Source organism: Pristiophorus japonicus, chromosome 5 (genome assembly GCF_044704955.1).
Source record: "Pristiophorus japonicus isolate sPriJap1 chromosome 5, sPriJap1.hap1, whole genome shotgun sequence".
Classification (NCBI taxonomy): domain Eukaryota; kingdom Metazoa; phylum Chordata; class Chondrichthyes; family Pristiophoridae; genus Pristiophorus; species Pristiophorus japonicus.
The window spans coordinates 25,231,910-25,249,073 of record NC_091981.1 but is presented as its reverse complement, the minus strand read 5'-3'; positions in this window follow the sequence as shown (position 1 = coordinate 25,249,073).

The following is a 17,164-nucleotide window of genomic DNA, read 5'->3' as shown; positions in this document are numbered from 1 at the left end:
TGCTTCCACGTCAAAAAGTTCACAGGTGTTTCAATGAAGGACCTAAAATTCCAGGTCACGAACTAAATCTTGAAGATGCCTGTACATGGGATTTTTTTTAACGTGTGGTGGCCATTGCACATCAGCCACCACACGGGCTTGACAAAGCTAGGTCTTTGTCCAGTTGCAAGGATTAACCAAGATGACCAGCTCTGCTGCATGGACCTAATGCATACACATATCGTAGTGTGGGTCGGTCCATGCTGCCCTTGGCCCTCGCCCTCTACAATCTCTCGCCACTCCTGCTGAACTGCCCATGCTCCAATCACCGACCTGGATCTTGGTAATGTCCCTCTTCACTGACGTTGCTCTCCTGCTCCAGCATGTGCTGCTCCCTGGACTGGTATGCCGCCACGCTGCTCCTTCCGCTCCCTGGCCTGCTCCGATGGTGCACCAATAACCTGCTCACCGATGCTCAGTTGGGATTCCGCCAGGACCACTCGGATACAGACCTGATTACAGCTTTGGTCCAAACATGGACAAAAGTGCAGAATTCCACAGGTGAGGTGAGAGTGACTGCCTTTGACATCAAGGCAGCATTTCACCGAGTGTGGAATTAAGGAGCCCTAGTAAAATTGAAGTCAATGGGATTGGCTGGGGACATACCTAGCATAAAGGAAGATAGTTGTGGTTGCTGGAGGTCAATCATCCCAGCCCCAGGACATCGTTGCTGGAGTTTCTCAGGGCAGTGTCCTATGCCCAACCACCTTCAGCTGCTTCACCAATGATCTTCCCTCCATCATAAGATCAGAAGTGGGAATGTTCGCTGATGATTGCACCGTGTTCAGTGCCATTCGCAACCCTCCAGAAAATGCCTGCATGTAACAAGATCACGACGACATTCAGGCTTGGGCTGATATGTGGCCTCTCGTTCGTCACCAAGAAATCCAAAAAGGAATTCAGAAGAAACTTCTTTACCGAATGAGTGGTGAGAATGTGAAACGTGCTACCATAGGGAGTGGTTGAAGCGAATAGTATAGATGCATTTAAGGGTAGGCTAGACAAGGTTATGAGGGAGAAGGGACTAGAGGGTTATGCCGATAGATTTAGATGAGGAAAGACAGGAGGAGGCTCGAGTGGAGCATAAACGCCAGCATGGATTGGTTGGGCCAAATGGCATGTTTCTGTGTTGTAAATCCTATGCCATTATGTTCCTGCTTCGCCCCGTTCAATTCCCCCGAAGAAGCTGTGAGATCTGCAACTTGCTCCTCCAACAGCCCCAATCCTCGCTGCTGTGCTATGTTGTACAGCATGCAGCATACGCGATGATTCTGGTGACACTGGCTGGTGCTGAAGAGCACCTCCAGATCTGTCAAGGCATCTGAGGCACATCTTCATCATGCTGATTACTTGCTCTATGACACATCTGGTGGACATGTGGCTATTGTTACAGCGCTCCTCGGCCTCATTGCTTGGCCTGTTCAACGGTGTCATCAACTATGTCTTCGGTGGGTAGCCCTTGTCTCCAAGCAACGAGCCGATAAATCTGTTTGTAGCTGTGAAGAGCTGAGGGAGGGTGGACTGGCACAGCATGAAATGTCATGACAACTTACATGAAAACTGGCAGACATGCATGATGATCTTATTGTTGCAGACGAGCTGCACATTGAGGGAGTGGAAGCCCTTGTGGTTCACAAACACTCCTGGGTGATGTGGGTAAGCCCCCCCTCAAACATGCATGCTCTCCGACGTGAAAATTCCAGCCTGTGTTTCAGTAACTCATTGGTCACTTACCGTAACTCCAGATTATTGTTGATAAAGCACTGATGTAAAATGTACTGCGAAGTTTGGACTAAGGGCCTGCCTTCATACCTGAATTTATGCCCTATGTATTGTGGTATGAGTAGCTTATCAACGGATATAGCTTCTAATGGGGTGGGGGGGTTCTGTAATGACAGTTGCAATAGAATTAAATGCTGAGTTTTACAGTGTGCAATTTTTTTACCCAATCCAACTTTGCCTGACCTCTGTCCGAAAACAAAGTAACAAATTTGGGGTGAAACGTTGGAAATAAAAAATATAAAACTGTATTTCTTTTTTGTATAAAGGTTACCTGTGCTGTTTGCAATGTAGACCAAAATTCTTGCTTTTGTTTTAAGTTTCAAAGGAACTTTTTTTTTGAAAAAAAAAAGAAAATACAGGATTAGTAAATGCAAAAGAATAATCTTAATGGTGATTAAAGATCTGATAGATGAATGTATTTTACTTGTTAAACTGTAGAAAGGGAAAAATTCGTGGGAAACCCCCCCAGTGTTTGGACTCATTGGAAAGGACATTTAATTTGGAGCTATCTACCAGAAAGCTTGAAATCCTCAAGTGCACATGGAAGAAACTATGAACTTTAATCGAACTTGGGATGTTACAAAGCGGATTGAACTTTGTGGGCAGGGCTAAGGAACTATCCCACAAAGAAGCCAGTTTGATTATTGAAACTGCCTGGGCATTGAGACTAAAGTAAATTGTCTGCAAAATGGATACTTGAAAACCCTTCTCCACAAAAGACATTAACATTGCAACAATTAACTCAGAGATGGCCAGCCATCAACCTGAACCTGGAAACCCATTTTCAGCCTGTGCATAAAAACAAAAGGCCCACTCTAGCCTGCATGCAAAAACCAAGCACAAAAGAACATTGCAATTACCAAGCTAATATTTCCATCAAGAAACAGATTTAGAAGATCAGCCCACCCGAGACATAATAACTTTTAAAGAGCCTGCCAAAATATGACAAAGAATTCTTGTGCCCCCAAAATTAAATAAAGAATTCTGGACTGATTTGGCGCGAATATTAGGACAGCTCAAAACGTATAACTGGGCCCTGCTTTAACAAAGGGTATGCTATGCTATGCTGCTTATGCTACTGCCACGAGACGCACTGCTTGTGCTAGTGCTAGTGCTATACTACGCCTATGCCATCAAGAAGGAAGAGAAACCAACGTGACAGTTGCAAACTAACTTCTCCAGCCTCGACGTCCTGAAATCAAAAAGGAAGGAAGAACATCACCATCACGGCCGCAACCGATCACAGCCAACGTGGTACCACTAAAAACCACCGCGATCGACCAACCTCGAAACAAAACTCCACAAGGAAGAAACCGAAGAATCGAAAGTTTCCACTCTACAATCTAGGCCTGACAATCAACAGGTGAAAACGTTACCTAAAAGGACTTTGAAGCCTATTGCTAATGAAAGAAAACGGGTACTTATCCCACAAATCCAAAACACGTCCTATCGCATCAGCGGAATCAACCCAACTGAAGATTGCGCAGTAAGAAATCCTCTCCGATGTTCGGGGTATGGCAAGCAGAACCTACAGAATCCAACGAACCCCGAAACTGCGAACTACCGCTAACTGACCAGAAAGGATTGGTAAGCATAGTCCCTGTCTTCCCTGGAGTCTAACCTAGCCAGTATTAGGTATTTGGGAGGGGGGAGGTGTAATTTCCACTGCAACCCCTTTGAATGCATGATGTACTGTTCTTTATTAGTGTAATTATAAGTGTGACATTGCATTTTTTTATCTTTAATAAAACCAAAGTTCTTTTGCACCAAACCAGTAGTCTTTTGCACTTTATCACATCCCCCAAATAAATCCAGAGTCGAGAATCCAAGGGAGTGGGAGCGATTCGAACCGCTCAAGTAGTCCAAGGTGAACCTGACCCCTGGGACCACCCCTTACAAAATGGTGATCGTGGCAGGACTCTGGTATAAAGGGTGTGATGCAGAGAGTGCTGGCTTGGGAGAAAGAACGAAGATGGAAGCGAGGATTTCCTCCTATGTGTTTAAGAAGGTCAATGTCACTAAAGAATGGATGCTTGGTCTATTGAGTGCTGAGCGTCCAGTTGATGCTGCAGCCCAGTGGACAGCAATCAAGGACCATAAAGAGTCAGTAGAGAAGGCAATTTGGTTGGTCTGTCTACAGCGACAAGTCCAATTCCTAGACAACACCGTTGGGTCACTACAGGCAGAATTATGGGAATGCGCAGAGACATCACAGGAAAGGGCTATGGCAGAAGAACGGTTATGGGGAGAACTCCGCAAGCTAAAACAGGGAAAGACCCAGCTAATGGAAAGATTTAAAAACAGTCAGGACTATTTTCAATGTCAGGTTACCGAGGCTAAAAATAATGAAAAGATACGGCGGGAGGAAAGCACTCGCCTCACCCTACCAGTAAAAGAGCTGGAGGAAAAATTAATAGACGTGCAGGCAGCATATAAAGTAGCTAGCTCTAACGGGTTTGTGTCAGGAGACCACGGTCCTTGCCAGCAACAAATCAAAAGTTTAAACCTTGCTCTGTCCAAGGCAAAAGGCATGGTATGCCTAATAAACCCGGGTACGGCCCAGGTAAGCCTGGAAGAGAAGGAAGAAACTGTTCAGCCACCACCTGTGGAGCCGGTGACTACACCGGCTCAGCAGCAGGAGGGGCGAACGAGTTGCGGGGTGGACAGAGATAGTGGACCACCACCACCTGTGGCGCCGGGTTTCAGCTCGGTTTGGCAGCAGGAAGGAGGGGTAGGCGAGCCAGAGCAGGAAGAGCCAGAGCCAGGGCCAATGTGCCTGGTCCGGCAACAGAAGTTTGGCCCGCCCACCAGTGCCAGGGGTCACGGGCCCCTGGAAAGTCAGTTTGTGATCCCCCACACTCCCCAACAGCTTAGGGCTATGATAAGCCACCTGGAAAAGCTAACTCCAAAGGGAGACCCCTTGGTTCACTTTATGGAAGTGGAACAGACAGGGGATATTAATGGGTGCGATGATGCCGAAATAGCAAAGATGCTCCTCCTATCCCTGGACGGCAAGCTGTACCAGTCCCTCTCTACCGAGAGCAAAAGGGGACAGAGAACATTTTCCACCATCCAGGAAGACATTTTAGAAGCCATGGGCTGTAATGACGGGAGTCCCTTCTCCAGAGTAGAGAAAACAGTGTAACTCACAGGGGAAACCCCACAGGCCTTCGCAGACAGATTGTGGCCTGTGTACCAGAGCGCCTGTGCAGGGGACCTCAACCGGCTCCATAGCCTGGTAGCAAACAACTTACCCCGAATAAGAATCAAGGCTGAGGCCTGGTTTGACCCAAGAGATCCCCAAGCCACCGAACAGGGAGTGATCAGGCAACTGACCCTAGCCTAGCAGAACGGCCGGGGGAATGGAAGAGCACCCACCGAAGGGAAGGGTCCACAAGGTCAGGCCTAGTCAGGATGAGAGGGAATGGCGCCACGAGGGGGGCAACCCCTCCGATACAAAACGTACCTGCTTCAGATGCAGACAGAGTGGGCACTGGAGAAAGGATTGTAGAAATCCATGGAAGAGTAGCGCAGGGAAGAGTTCTCCAGCCCCTGCCCAAAAAACCGAGACCGAGAAGCCAGTCCCTCCCCACTCGTTTTATACCTTTCTAACTGCGCTCCGTACAATGCTAGATGGCCCTGGGAGGGTAGCCACTGCCACCGGTACCGAAACCCCATCTGCCCCATCCCAACCAAGACCGTGACTAGGACAGGTGCAGCCTGTCCATCTGTGTTCCCTTGAGTATAATGCGTGGGGGAGACCGACTGTTCAGATGGAAGTGGAAAAGATGAAAGGGACTTACTTGCTGGATACCGGTGCCTCAAGCACCCTTGTCTATGCAGCTAACCCCGCCGCCTCACCTCTGTCTAGCGGGGTCCCCTACAGCTTGGAGGGTTTCACAGGCACAGAGCAGACTGGCTCATTCTCCGTTCCGCTCTCCATTCATTTAGGTACACTCCACACTAAGTGGACTTGTGTCCTGATAAAGTGGGACGAGGAAGGGAGAGGGATCCTGGGGGCTGACTTCATCCTAGGCCACGGGATCCTAGTGGATTTAAGAAACCACTGTCTTTGCGGGTCAGTCTGCACTGGACAGGAGAGTGAGGTGATGGTTAGCCCAGAAAAACGGGGTAAAGGGACGTTATGTACCATGAAACCAAAGGAGGGTGACGACCTTCAAACACTGGTCAGTAACACTCCGATAGAGTACCAAGAGTATGTAAGGTCAAATCTTGCAGCTTTTGCCACTCACAAACACGACTGTGGAAGAATAAACGGGGTCGAGGTTAGCATAGATGGGGATCCCATGACCTGACCACAGAAACAGTATAACTTCCCAGGGAGTCGGAGGCAGACATGGAAACAGCCTTGGGTTCTTTGGTTAAACAGGGGGTATTGAGACCAATAGCTACCCATGTGAACTCTCCATTGTGGCCGGTTAAGAAACCGGACAACTCCTGGAGAGCCACGGTGGACTATCGAGTACTCAACCGTAACATCCCCACTTGTGCACCCACCATTACTGCCGTCGCCGACCTCATTGGAAGTATCCCAGCCTCCACGACCACCTTCACGGTGCTGGATATTTCCAACGGGTTCTGGTCCATACCTTTAAGAAGGGAAGACCAGTACAAGTTTGCGTTTACCTTTAAGGGACAGCAATACACTTGGAACTGTCTCCCTCAGGGCTTCCACAACAGCCCCAGTATTTTTCACCAGTGTATGGCCAACTGTTTAAAGAGCTTCAGCAGACCCCAGCAACTAGTACAATATGTGGATGACCTGCTCATGTTCACCGATGAGGGTGAGGAGCATGGCCCACTGCTGGCTGAGCTGCTGGAGCTGCTGAAAGAAGGATTTAAAGTAAACCCCAAGAAGGCACAGATCGGGCTGAAGGAAGTAAAATTCCTGGGACTGGCTGTGCATGCTGGGGAAAGGGCCATTGACAAAGTTAGAAGGGAAGCAGTGCAGAAGTTACCAGCCCCCAACACAGTAACAGGAGTAAGATCTTTTCTAGAGCTAACCGGGTACTGCAGAGATTTCATTGAGGATTATGCAGCCCCTCTGCTCCGACTCCTACACAAGGGAGTGGAGTGGGAATGGGACAAAGGTTGCGAGGCAGCATTTATCCAATTCAAGAAAGACCTGCAGATCGCGCCAGCTCTAGGGGCCATCGATGGAGGGAAAGAGTTTTTTCTGGAGGTAGCATCCAGTGGGGACAGCCTGAGTGCAGTACTGCTCCAAGAGCGGCACGGCCGGCTGAGACCAGTGGTTTACTCCTCCAGGATACTCACGGACGTGGAGAAGGGATATTCCAACTGTGAGCGGCACCTCCTAGCCACTCACTGGGCTGTGAAAAGATCACTGATCTTCACAGGGGGGTCCCCTATCACACTCCTTACCCATCATACACCCACCCAAATGATCCTGGATGGGAGAATCAAGGACGGGACAGTGAGCAGTGCCGCGAGATCTATGTGGACGGTTCAAGCATGGTATCTGCAGGTGAATGACTCACAGGCTGCGGAATTTATGACCCAGAGGCAGGCTTTGCCCTGGCGATTAAACCCCCCAGTACTATGAGCGCCAGCACGCTGAACTGTCTGCGCTGGTGTACTTAGTCACACACCCCGAAGAATTCCCTACCTCATACACGATTTGCTCGGACAGTATGTTCACATGCAATTCGTGTATGGAGTACCTGGCTATCTTGTCCCGTCGCGGATACACATCCGCAGACGGGAGACCCCTGGCAAATAAGTCCTTACTGGAAAAGATCATGACAGCCATAGGGGAGGAAGGGAATATTTACATGCATAAAGTGAAGGCACATTCCACCACAGAACTCCGTAGCGATGGAAACCAGCAGGCTGACATGTTGGCCAAGCAGGGTGCCCGCACGGGCAAGCTCTGGGACCCGTACAACCCAGGCCCCATTGATGCGGTCAGGGGCAGGATTGGGACGACAGAGAGGACAGGGGTAGCTTTGCCCCTGAACCTAAAAACGGTTCAGTCCTCAAAACTGTCCTGAACACGCTAGCTAAAGGGGAAAGGGTAGATGGCCCATACGGCACCGCAGCAATTGCCATTAAAGAAGGCATGCTGTTCAGGGGGGAGCAATGGGTAGTATCACAACAACACTGGTGAGAATTCCTCCAGCTGGCCCATGAGGGTCCAGGAGCAGGACACCCCGGACCTGAGACCACTTGGCAACAGGTGGAACAGGCCGGGCTCAAGGAAAATGTCCGCGAGTTCTGTGCCAGCTGTCTGGTGTGCGCTGCCAACAACCCCGATCCCCAGAATAGAAAGGTGTCTATGGGACATATCAGGAGGGTAGAGGGACCCTGGCAGTCGATCCAAATCAATTACATTGGGCCCCTACCCACTGCCCAGGGAGGCTACAAGTACTGCCTAGTATTGGTGGACATATTCACCAAATGGGTGGAAGCCTTTCCATGCCAAACAGCCACTGCCCTGGGAACAGCCAGGATCCTGGTCAGAGAAGTGTTCTTTCGATGGGCACTACCACAATTCGTGGAGTCCGATCAAGGGAGTCACTTCACTGGGCAGGTGATGCAGGAGACTCTTAAGTTCTCGGCGTCAAAGGGAAATGGCATGTCGCCCATAACCCGCAGTCATCCGGGCCTGTGGAGCGTTTAAACTGCACTATAAAAGAAAGGTTGCGTAAAGAGACAGGGGACTCACCCAAGAGGTAGGTAGAAGCCCTACCACTGGTCCTCATTGGAATCCGGGCCAGCCAGTCAAAGAGCATGGGGTACTCCCCGGAAGGTCAGCTTAGGGAAGCGAGCCGGGACAGCTTTGTCAGGAATCTGTTTGAACACCTTAAACAGATTCACTGGCAGGCCGCTAACAACATGGGAAAACAGCATTGGAGCAACCGACTGCTGCTAGAACCCCACAAGCATCACAAATGGGAGATAGGGGACCAGGTCATGGTGAGGAACTATGCTAGAGCAGGGGTCTTTGAGGCACTGTACATGGGACCGTACCACATTGTTGACAAGGCAAGCCTCATGGTCTATGCCATAAAAATGCCCCACCGTACAAAGTGGTTCCACATAAACCAGTGCAAACTTTTCAACCCAGGGGCAGCAGCTAAACGTAAGAGATAGCCAAAAACTGTAAACCGTACTAAAGACAGGGACCCCGAGCCAGCAGCCCCCGACTGTGAAAATCCCACGGGGGTCGTGGCAGACCCACAGACAGCACCTAGAGGGGCGGTGGACTGTGTTACTGGAGGAGCTAATCCCCCAATCATTTGGGACTCGGATGCACCCCCAGTAACCAGAGCCTTAAGAAGGACTCCCCGCACACCACGGCCAAAGACACCATGGTCAACAGCGCCCCAATTTAAATGGTTCAGCCCCGGGAAAGGGACCACCTGCGAAAGGGTAACTAAGGTTGGGGACCAGCCTGCAAGCAGGGACCCCCAGCCGGTAGCCTCGGGCAACAAGGGAACCCCAGAAAAGATGGTGGTGGACCAGCCACCAATTGGGAGTCCCCAGCCCACAGCCCTCGACCAGGCAGAACCCCCAGGGGACAAGATGAACCATGCAGCCACCCCCAAAGGAGCTGTGTGCTACAGCACCGGAGGGAGCATTCCCCCGATAGTGTGGGACTCAGACCCACGTCCGGTCAGGACACTCCGGGTCCTGCAGTACAGGCCGACTTACTACTGGCCCCGCTGGAAACCCAGAGGCCAGAGGAGAAAGGAGGACAGGAATTAACCTGGCCACCTAGAGACAGGTGGCAGATGTACATATATGTGCTTTTATGAATTTAAGTATGTTTAGTAAGGATCTAGTGTAGTGTAGGATTATCTGTATAATGATAGGAACATATGTAATAGTTATTGGGGAAAATGTGTAAAAACCCATCCAAGGCTAAGAGAAAGAATCCACCTGTGCAGCTATTAAAAGAGGCACAGGCCGGGTAACACCCGGGAGTAGGAAGAATGTACCGGTAAAGCTATTAAGGAAGCACCGGTAAGATAAGAGTAAAATGGCTGTGAGACAAAAGTTAAAGGCAGACACCAGTTCGATAGGGAACCGAATAAGACAGCCAGTCAAGTAAAGACTGTATTGTGTGTCTGAGAAGAAATGAGCCCAAATTGGAACTCGGTCATCTTTGTCAAGCCAGAGAGCTTTTCTCAGGGCTGGACAATCTGTTTTTGTGCCCCTACAGGAAAGAGAACAACATGAGAAGGGTCCTGTTCCTGCTCGACCTGGTAAGGATGAGCAGCAGCGGCTGAGGAGATGTGGGAGAATCCCTCATTTATGGGTGCTCAGGAGAGGGAGCACCAATCGTGACTGCAGGGGGCAGCACACCGGGTGTGGAAGAACTCACCGTTTACGCCCACGAGGGAAGGTGGCCAGGGTGGATGGGATCTAATTCTACTCGCTACTCCAGCCAAGAAGGGTTTACCTACGGGGAGGCCTCAGTTCCATGCCCCCGAATATGGATTGTCACTGCCCGAGTCAGTGTTACGGAGAGAAAATGTGTATGTTTGACTTGCAAAAGAAAGATTCCCCTGGGAAGATGGTGGTGGCTCAGAAAGCTCAGCAAGGATGCATGGGACCAGGAATCAGACTGGGAAAGACTCGGTAATGATACTTACCGCACCATCAAGGTGACACGGGGGGGAGTAAAAGTGTGTTGGTACAAATGATGGGAATCTGAACAGGGAATTTACGTTTGCATGTGGGGATCAGAGAACATTTGCCCCGCAAGCATATCAATCGCCTTCGCTAAGTAATGGCAAGATGAAGAAGGGGAAGGGATAGAGTGGGAGGCTAGTCTACACAGGTGTGCGGTCCTACACTCCCCACTCCCAATTAACGCCACCGAACTAAGAGCACACATTAAGAAACCCCTGCCCACGACCCGACAGTACGCATAATAATAGAAAGGTGTCCTACCACCACCAAAGGACCAGGGAACGGATTAATATTGGTACCAACCGAAAATATGTTATAACAGGGGGTACACTATGCAGTAGCTTCAGTAATTTTAAACCTTACCGAAGTACACTTACCTGCATGGTGCCCAAAGGAGACAGAGCTGCTATACCAGGCCCTACTTAGAGAAATGTTCAAGACATTTTCTGAGTTAGACTTTGGCAATATAGACATGCAGATTTATACAACCTAAATGCTAGGGGCACCATGGGCACAGGGAGACCTAGAAGGGGCATCATAAATGACGTTTTTACTGCCTACAATACAGGATCCTCTGTAATAAATAGCCTAGATGATATAAAACTGTTAACACAGCTAAACAGTCTAAAGAACCAACTGAGGAAAATCCTGAAACAAGAAAACACAGTAGTAGGCTCAGAGCTACATGAGGACCAGGCTACGGCTGTCCATTTAAAAGAAATTGTGGCTGAGCTGTAAAAACATGCACAGACAGTGAATGCACTCATACAGGAGGATAGAAACACTTTGGACCAGGCTGCACAGAATGAGGTGTGCATGCTGTATAGGGCATGGATGTTGGGCGAGGGCCGCAACAACCTGGAGGATTTAAAACAAGGTTCAGTCCCCTCCTGGATCAGTAACAAGCACCGCGCAGCCCTCCACCTGTACAGTAATTCACTAAGCCCATGCCAACTCCGCCTAGTCTCTGAAGCCTACCCTGTCCCAGTAGACTGTGGGAAATCTAACCACACCATTATGGGAATAGTACTAACGATGCCGGTCATGGGTGGGACAGCCCGACCCACACCAGTATACCGGGTGGAGAACATTGGAGTTACTCAAGGAGGTGCCCACATTCGTTTCGCAGCGGTCCCACCCTATGTCATAAAGTGGGAGCACGCTGTGACGGGTACTGACCTCTCCAGGTGCCGGAGCCAGGTGCACACATAATACTGTGTCCTCAGCACTTAAGTGCCCTTCTAAGTCACAGTGTGGGTTTAAAGCTGCTGGCGCACAACCTATTAACTGCACTATGAAAGTAATGACACAAGACCATGTCCCTCCACAGGTAGCTTACATAGGGGGTTGGACATATTGTGTCACCACCAGTGCGCCCCACTATCAACATGGACACTTCTGGTGCCCGGTGAGTGACAGCAGTTTTTGCTTCAAACCTGAGGCATTAGTTCAAATGGCCCAGGAACGGATTGTCCCCATTCCTCAACCCTCCACTGTCCAGCTCACTGTGAAGGAAAACATTACAAACCTGCAGGATTGTGTTGTACATTTTAGCTATGCAATTCTCCCTCTACCCGAACATCTTACCGCTCTGCTAAAAGCTGTAATAATCTCATAAAAACATTTCTATACTCTAGAACAGAAAACAATTGAGATAGGGAGAAAGATTCTCAAGATTACAATTCCGCCTTGGTGGGACATTTTCAGAAATATAGAAGTCCCAGTCTGGATCAGAATCACTTCCCGCACTTTAGTTATCTGTCAACTCGCGATTATTCTTTACTTATGGTGTATCACTTGACGAGTGAAATGCAGAGGCCATCAGGTCAGGCACCAAAGGGTGCTGCACACTCCCTGGCCGAACTTGGGAATCGCGCCGGGAGGGGCGACACCATACTACCATGTTTAATTTGTGTTTAATTTTACCTGCTGTGGAACGCAAACATCGAGTGTTGTAAGAGCGTTACTTAAGATCGTGTTTGACTATGTACCTTTTATTTTTACTGTACATTGATTTTATATATTGTTATTTTGTTGTGAAAACAGAGTAAAGGAGGTGCATTGGACCCCTCTACGCTGTGACCGGATTGTAATGACTGTATTCGCCTGAAAACTGCATTGCATTTCAAAGGGGGATGCATGTTAATGTTTAGCTAGATAAATACGGGGGCGGTTGGCTCTAGGGAAGTCAGGAATTTTTCTCACCTAGCACCACACTCAAAGTATGCAGAGTGTCACGGGGGGACTGTAGAAAGGGAAAAATTCATGGGAACCCCCCCCCCAGTGTTTGGACTCATTGGAAAGGAAATTTAATTTGGAACTATCTACCAGAAAGTTTGAAATCCTAAAGTGCACATGGAAGAAACTATGAACTTTAATCGAATTTGGGATATTACAAAGCAGATTGAACTTTGTGGGCAGGGCTAAGGAACTATCCCTCAAAGAAGCCAGTTTGATTGTTGAAACTGCCTGGGGCATTGAGACTAAAGTAAATTGTCTGGGAAATGGATACTCGAAAACCCTTCTCCTCAAGAGACATTAACATTGCAACAATTAACTCAGAGATCACCAGCCATTTTCAGCCTATGCATAAAAATAAAAGGCCCACTCTAGCCTGCATGCAAAAACCAAGCACAAAAGAACATTGCGATTACCAAGCTAATATTTCCATCAAGAAACAGATTTAGAAGATCAGCCCACCCGAGACATATTAACTTTTAATGAGCCTGCCAAAATATGACAAAGAATTCTCGGGCCCGCCAAAATTAAACAAAGAATTCTGGACTGATTTGGCGTGACGATTAGGACAGTTCAAAACATGTAACTGGGCCCTGCTTTAACAAAGGGTATGCTATGCTGTGCTGCTTATGCTACTGCCTTGAGAGACACTGCTTGTGCTAGTGTTATACTACGCCTATGCCATCAAGAAGGGAGAGAAAACAACGCGACAGTTGTAAACTAACTTCTCCAGCCTCGACGTCCTGAAATCGAAAAGGAAGAAAGAACATCACCATCGTGACAGCCAACATGGTACCACTAAAAACCACCGCGATTGACCAATCTCGAAACAAAACTTCGCAAGGAAGAAACCGAAGAATCGAAAGTTTCCACTCTACAATCTAGGCCTGACAATCAACAGGTGAAAACATTACCTCAAAGGGCTTTGAAACCTATTTCTAATGAAAGAAAATGGGTACTTACCCTACAAATTTAAAACGCGCCCTACCTCATCAGTGGAATCAACCCAACTGAAGATTGCGCAGTAAGAAGTCTTCTCTGACGTTCGGGGTACGGCAAGCAGAACCTACAGAATCCGATGAACCCGAAACCGCGAACTACCACTAACTGACCAGAAAGTGGTAAGCATAGTCTCTGTCTTCCCTGGAGTCTAACCTAGCCAGTATTAGGTATTTGGGAGGTGGGAGGTGTAATTGTCACTGCAACCCCTTTGAATGTGTGGTGTACATATTTATTAGTGTAATTATAAGTGTGACATTGTATTTTCTTATCCTTAATAAAATCAAAGTTCTTTTGCACCAAACCAGTGGTCTTTTGCACTTTATCACATCCCCCAAATAAATCCAGAGTCTAGAATCCAAGGAAGTGGGAGCGATTCGAACCGCTCAAATAGGGTCAGAGGTGAACCTGACCCCCGGGACTATCCCTTCCAAAACTTTTTTCAAATAAAAATATCAATTCAATGAATCAAAATGTGGTTCAGTAATTTATTGTTTTGGAATATTTAAAGATAGATTGATCGTTTTCTGATTTAAAAAAGATAAGTCTTTTCCCCTATTTGTATAAAGCTCTATTTGCAATGTAGAGCAAAATCTCTGCTTTGGGGTTTTCAATTTCAAAAGAACTTTGATTTTTTTAAATAAAAATAGAAAATATTAGCAATAAATAGTAGTCTTGATTTACCAATTTCAGGCATAAGAATGGTGCTACTAATTGTAAACTCTAGGTTAATGAATCAATGAGCATCTAAAACACAAAGACAGATTAAATTTCATCAGAATATACATGGGAACAGGAGTAGGCCATTCAGCCCCTCGAGCCTCTTCCACCATTCAATTAGATCTGTATCTTAACTCCATCTACCTGTCTTGGTTGCGTAACCCTTAATACCCCTGCGTAATAAAAGTATATCAATCTCACTTGTGAAGTTTTCAATTGACCTAGTCTCTTTTGAGGAAAAGAGTTCCATATTTCCACTACATTTTTTGTGAAGAAGTGCTTTCTGACTTCACCCCTGAATGGCCTAGCTTTAATTTTAAGGCTGCGCCCCCTTGTGGAGTCTTCCACCAGAGGAACTAGTTTCTCTCCATCTCCCCTATCTAATCCATGAATCATGTTAAACACTTCAATTAGATCACCCTAAACCTTCTGTATTCAATGGAATGCAAGTCTAGTCCATGCAACTTGTCCACACAATTTAACCATTTAGCTGTGATATCATTCAGTAAACCTGTGCTGTAACCCCTCCAAGGCCAAGATATCCTTCCTGAAGTGCAGTGCCCAGAACTGAATGCAGTGTCCAGATGGGGTCTAACCAGAGATCTGTACAGCTGTAACATAACTGTAACAGGTCCTGGGGGACACCACTAGCGACATCCTGCCAATTTGAGTACATACCAGTTATCCCAACTCTCTGCCTCCTACCTCCAAACCAATTCCCTATCCAAGCCAATAACGTGCCACCAATTCCATGCACTCTCATTTTTATTAAATGTGGAACATTATCAAATGCCTTCTGGAAGTCCATATAAATAACATCCATAGGCACTCCCTTACCTACCACTTTAGTTATCTCCTCAAAATATTCAATTAGACATGACTTAGTATTACTCTCATATCGCCTCTGGTTCTTTTGCCAATCACCTTAAACCTATGCGCTCTCGTTATCGACCCTTCAGCCATTGGAAGCAGTTTCTCTTTATTTACTCTATCCAAACCCTTCATGATTTTAAACATCTCTATCAAATGTACTCTAAGGAGAACAGCTCCAACTTCTCCAGTCTATCCACATAACGGTAATCCCTCTTCTGTAATCTCTCAAAAGCATTCACGTCCCTCCTAAAGTGGGGTGCCCATAATTGGACACAATATTCCAGCTGGGCTGAACTAATGTTCACTCTGGAGCATCCACGATGCTGAGAATGACGTGAGTATCACGTGTAGTGAGTTGGTCTTACCGCAGGAGAAGGGTCCACAGCCAGATAGGGAATGGAAGACCAGCAGGAAGAGCAGTGCAAGAAAGATAGTGCAGGGGTCCCCTGTGGTCATCCCCCTGCAAAACAGATACACCGCTTTGAGTACTGTTGGGGAGGATGACTCATCAGGGGAGGGCAGCAGCAGCCAAGTTCATGGCACCGTAGGTGGCTCTGCTGCAAAGGAGGGCAGGAAAAAGAGTGGGAGCGCGATAGTGATAGGGGATTCGATGGTGAGGGGAATAGATAGGCGTTTCTGCGGACGCAACCGAGACTCCAGGATGGTATGTTGCCTCCCTGGTGCAAGGGTCAAGGATGTCTCGGAGTGGGTGCAGGACATTCTGAAATGGGAGGGAGAACAGCCTGTTGTCGTGGTGCACATTGGTACCAACGACATAGGTAAAAAAAGGGATGAGGTCCTACGAAAAGAATTTAAGGAGCTAGGAGCTAAATTAAAAAGTAGGACCTCAAAAGTAGTAATCTCGGGATTGCTACCAGTGCCACGTGCTAGTCAGAGTAGGAATCGCAGGATAGCGCAGATGAATACATGGCTTGAGCAGTGGTGCAGCAGGGAGGGATTCAAATTCTTGGGGCATTGGAACCGGTTCTGGGGGAGGTGGGACCAGTACAAACCGGACGGTCTGCACCTGGGCAGATCCGGAACCAATGTCCTAGGGGGAGTGTTTGCTAGCGCTGTTGGGGAGGAGTTAAACTAATATTGCAGGGGGATGGGAACCTATGCAGGGAGACAGAGGGAGACAAAAACGAGGCAAAAGCAAAAGACAGAAAGGAGATGAGGAAAAGTGGAGGGCAGAGAAACCCAAGGCAAAGAACAAAAAGGGCCACTGTACAGCAAAATTCTAGAAGGACAAAGGGTGTTAAAAAAGCAAGCCTGAAGGCTTTGTGTCTTAATGCAAGGAGTATCCACAATAAGGTGGATGAATTAACTGTGCAAATAGATGTTAACAAATATGATGTGATTGGGATTACGGAGACGTGGCTCCAGGATGATCAGGGCTGGGAACTCAACATTCAGGGGTATTCAACATTCAGGAAGGATAGAATAAAAGGAAAAGGAGGTGGGGTAGCATTGCTGGTTAAAGAGGAGATTAATGCAATAGTTAGGAAAGACATTAGCTTGGATGATGTGGAATCTATATGGGTAGAGCTGCAGAACACTAAAGGGCAAAAATCGTTAGTGGGAGTTGTGTACAGACCTCCAAACAGTAGTAGTGATGTTGGGGAGGGCATCAAACAGGAAATTAGGAGTGCATGCAATAAAGGTGCAGCAGTTATAATGGGTGACTTTAATATGCACATAGATTGGGCTAGCCAAACTGGAAGCAATACGGTGGAGGAGGATTTCCTGGAATGCATAAGGGATGGTTTTCTAGACCAATATGTCGAGGAACCAACTAGGGGGGAGGCCATCTTAGACTGGGTGTTGTGTAATG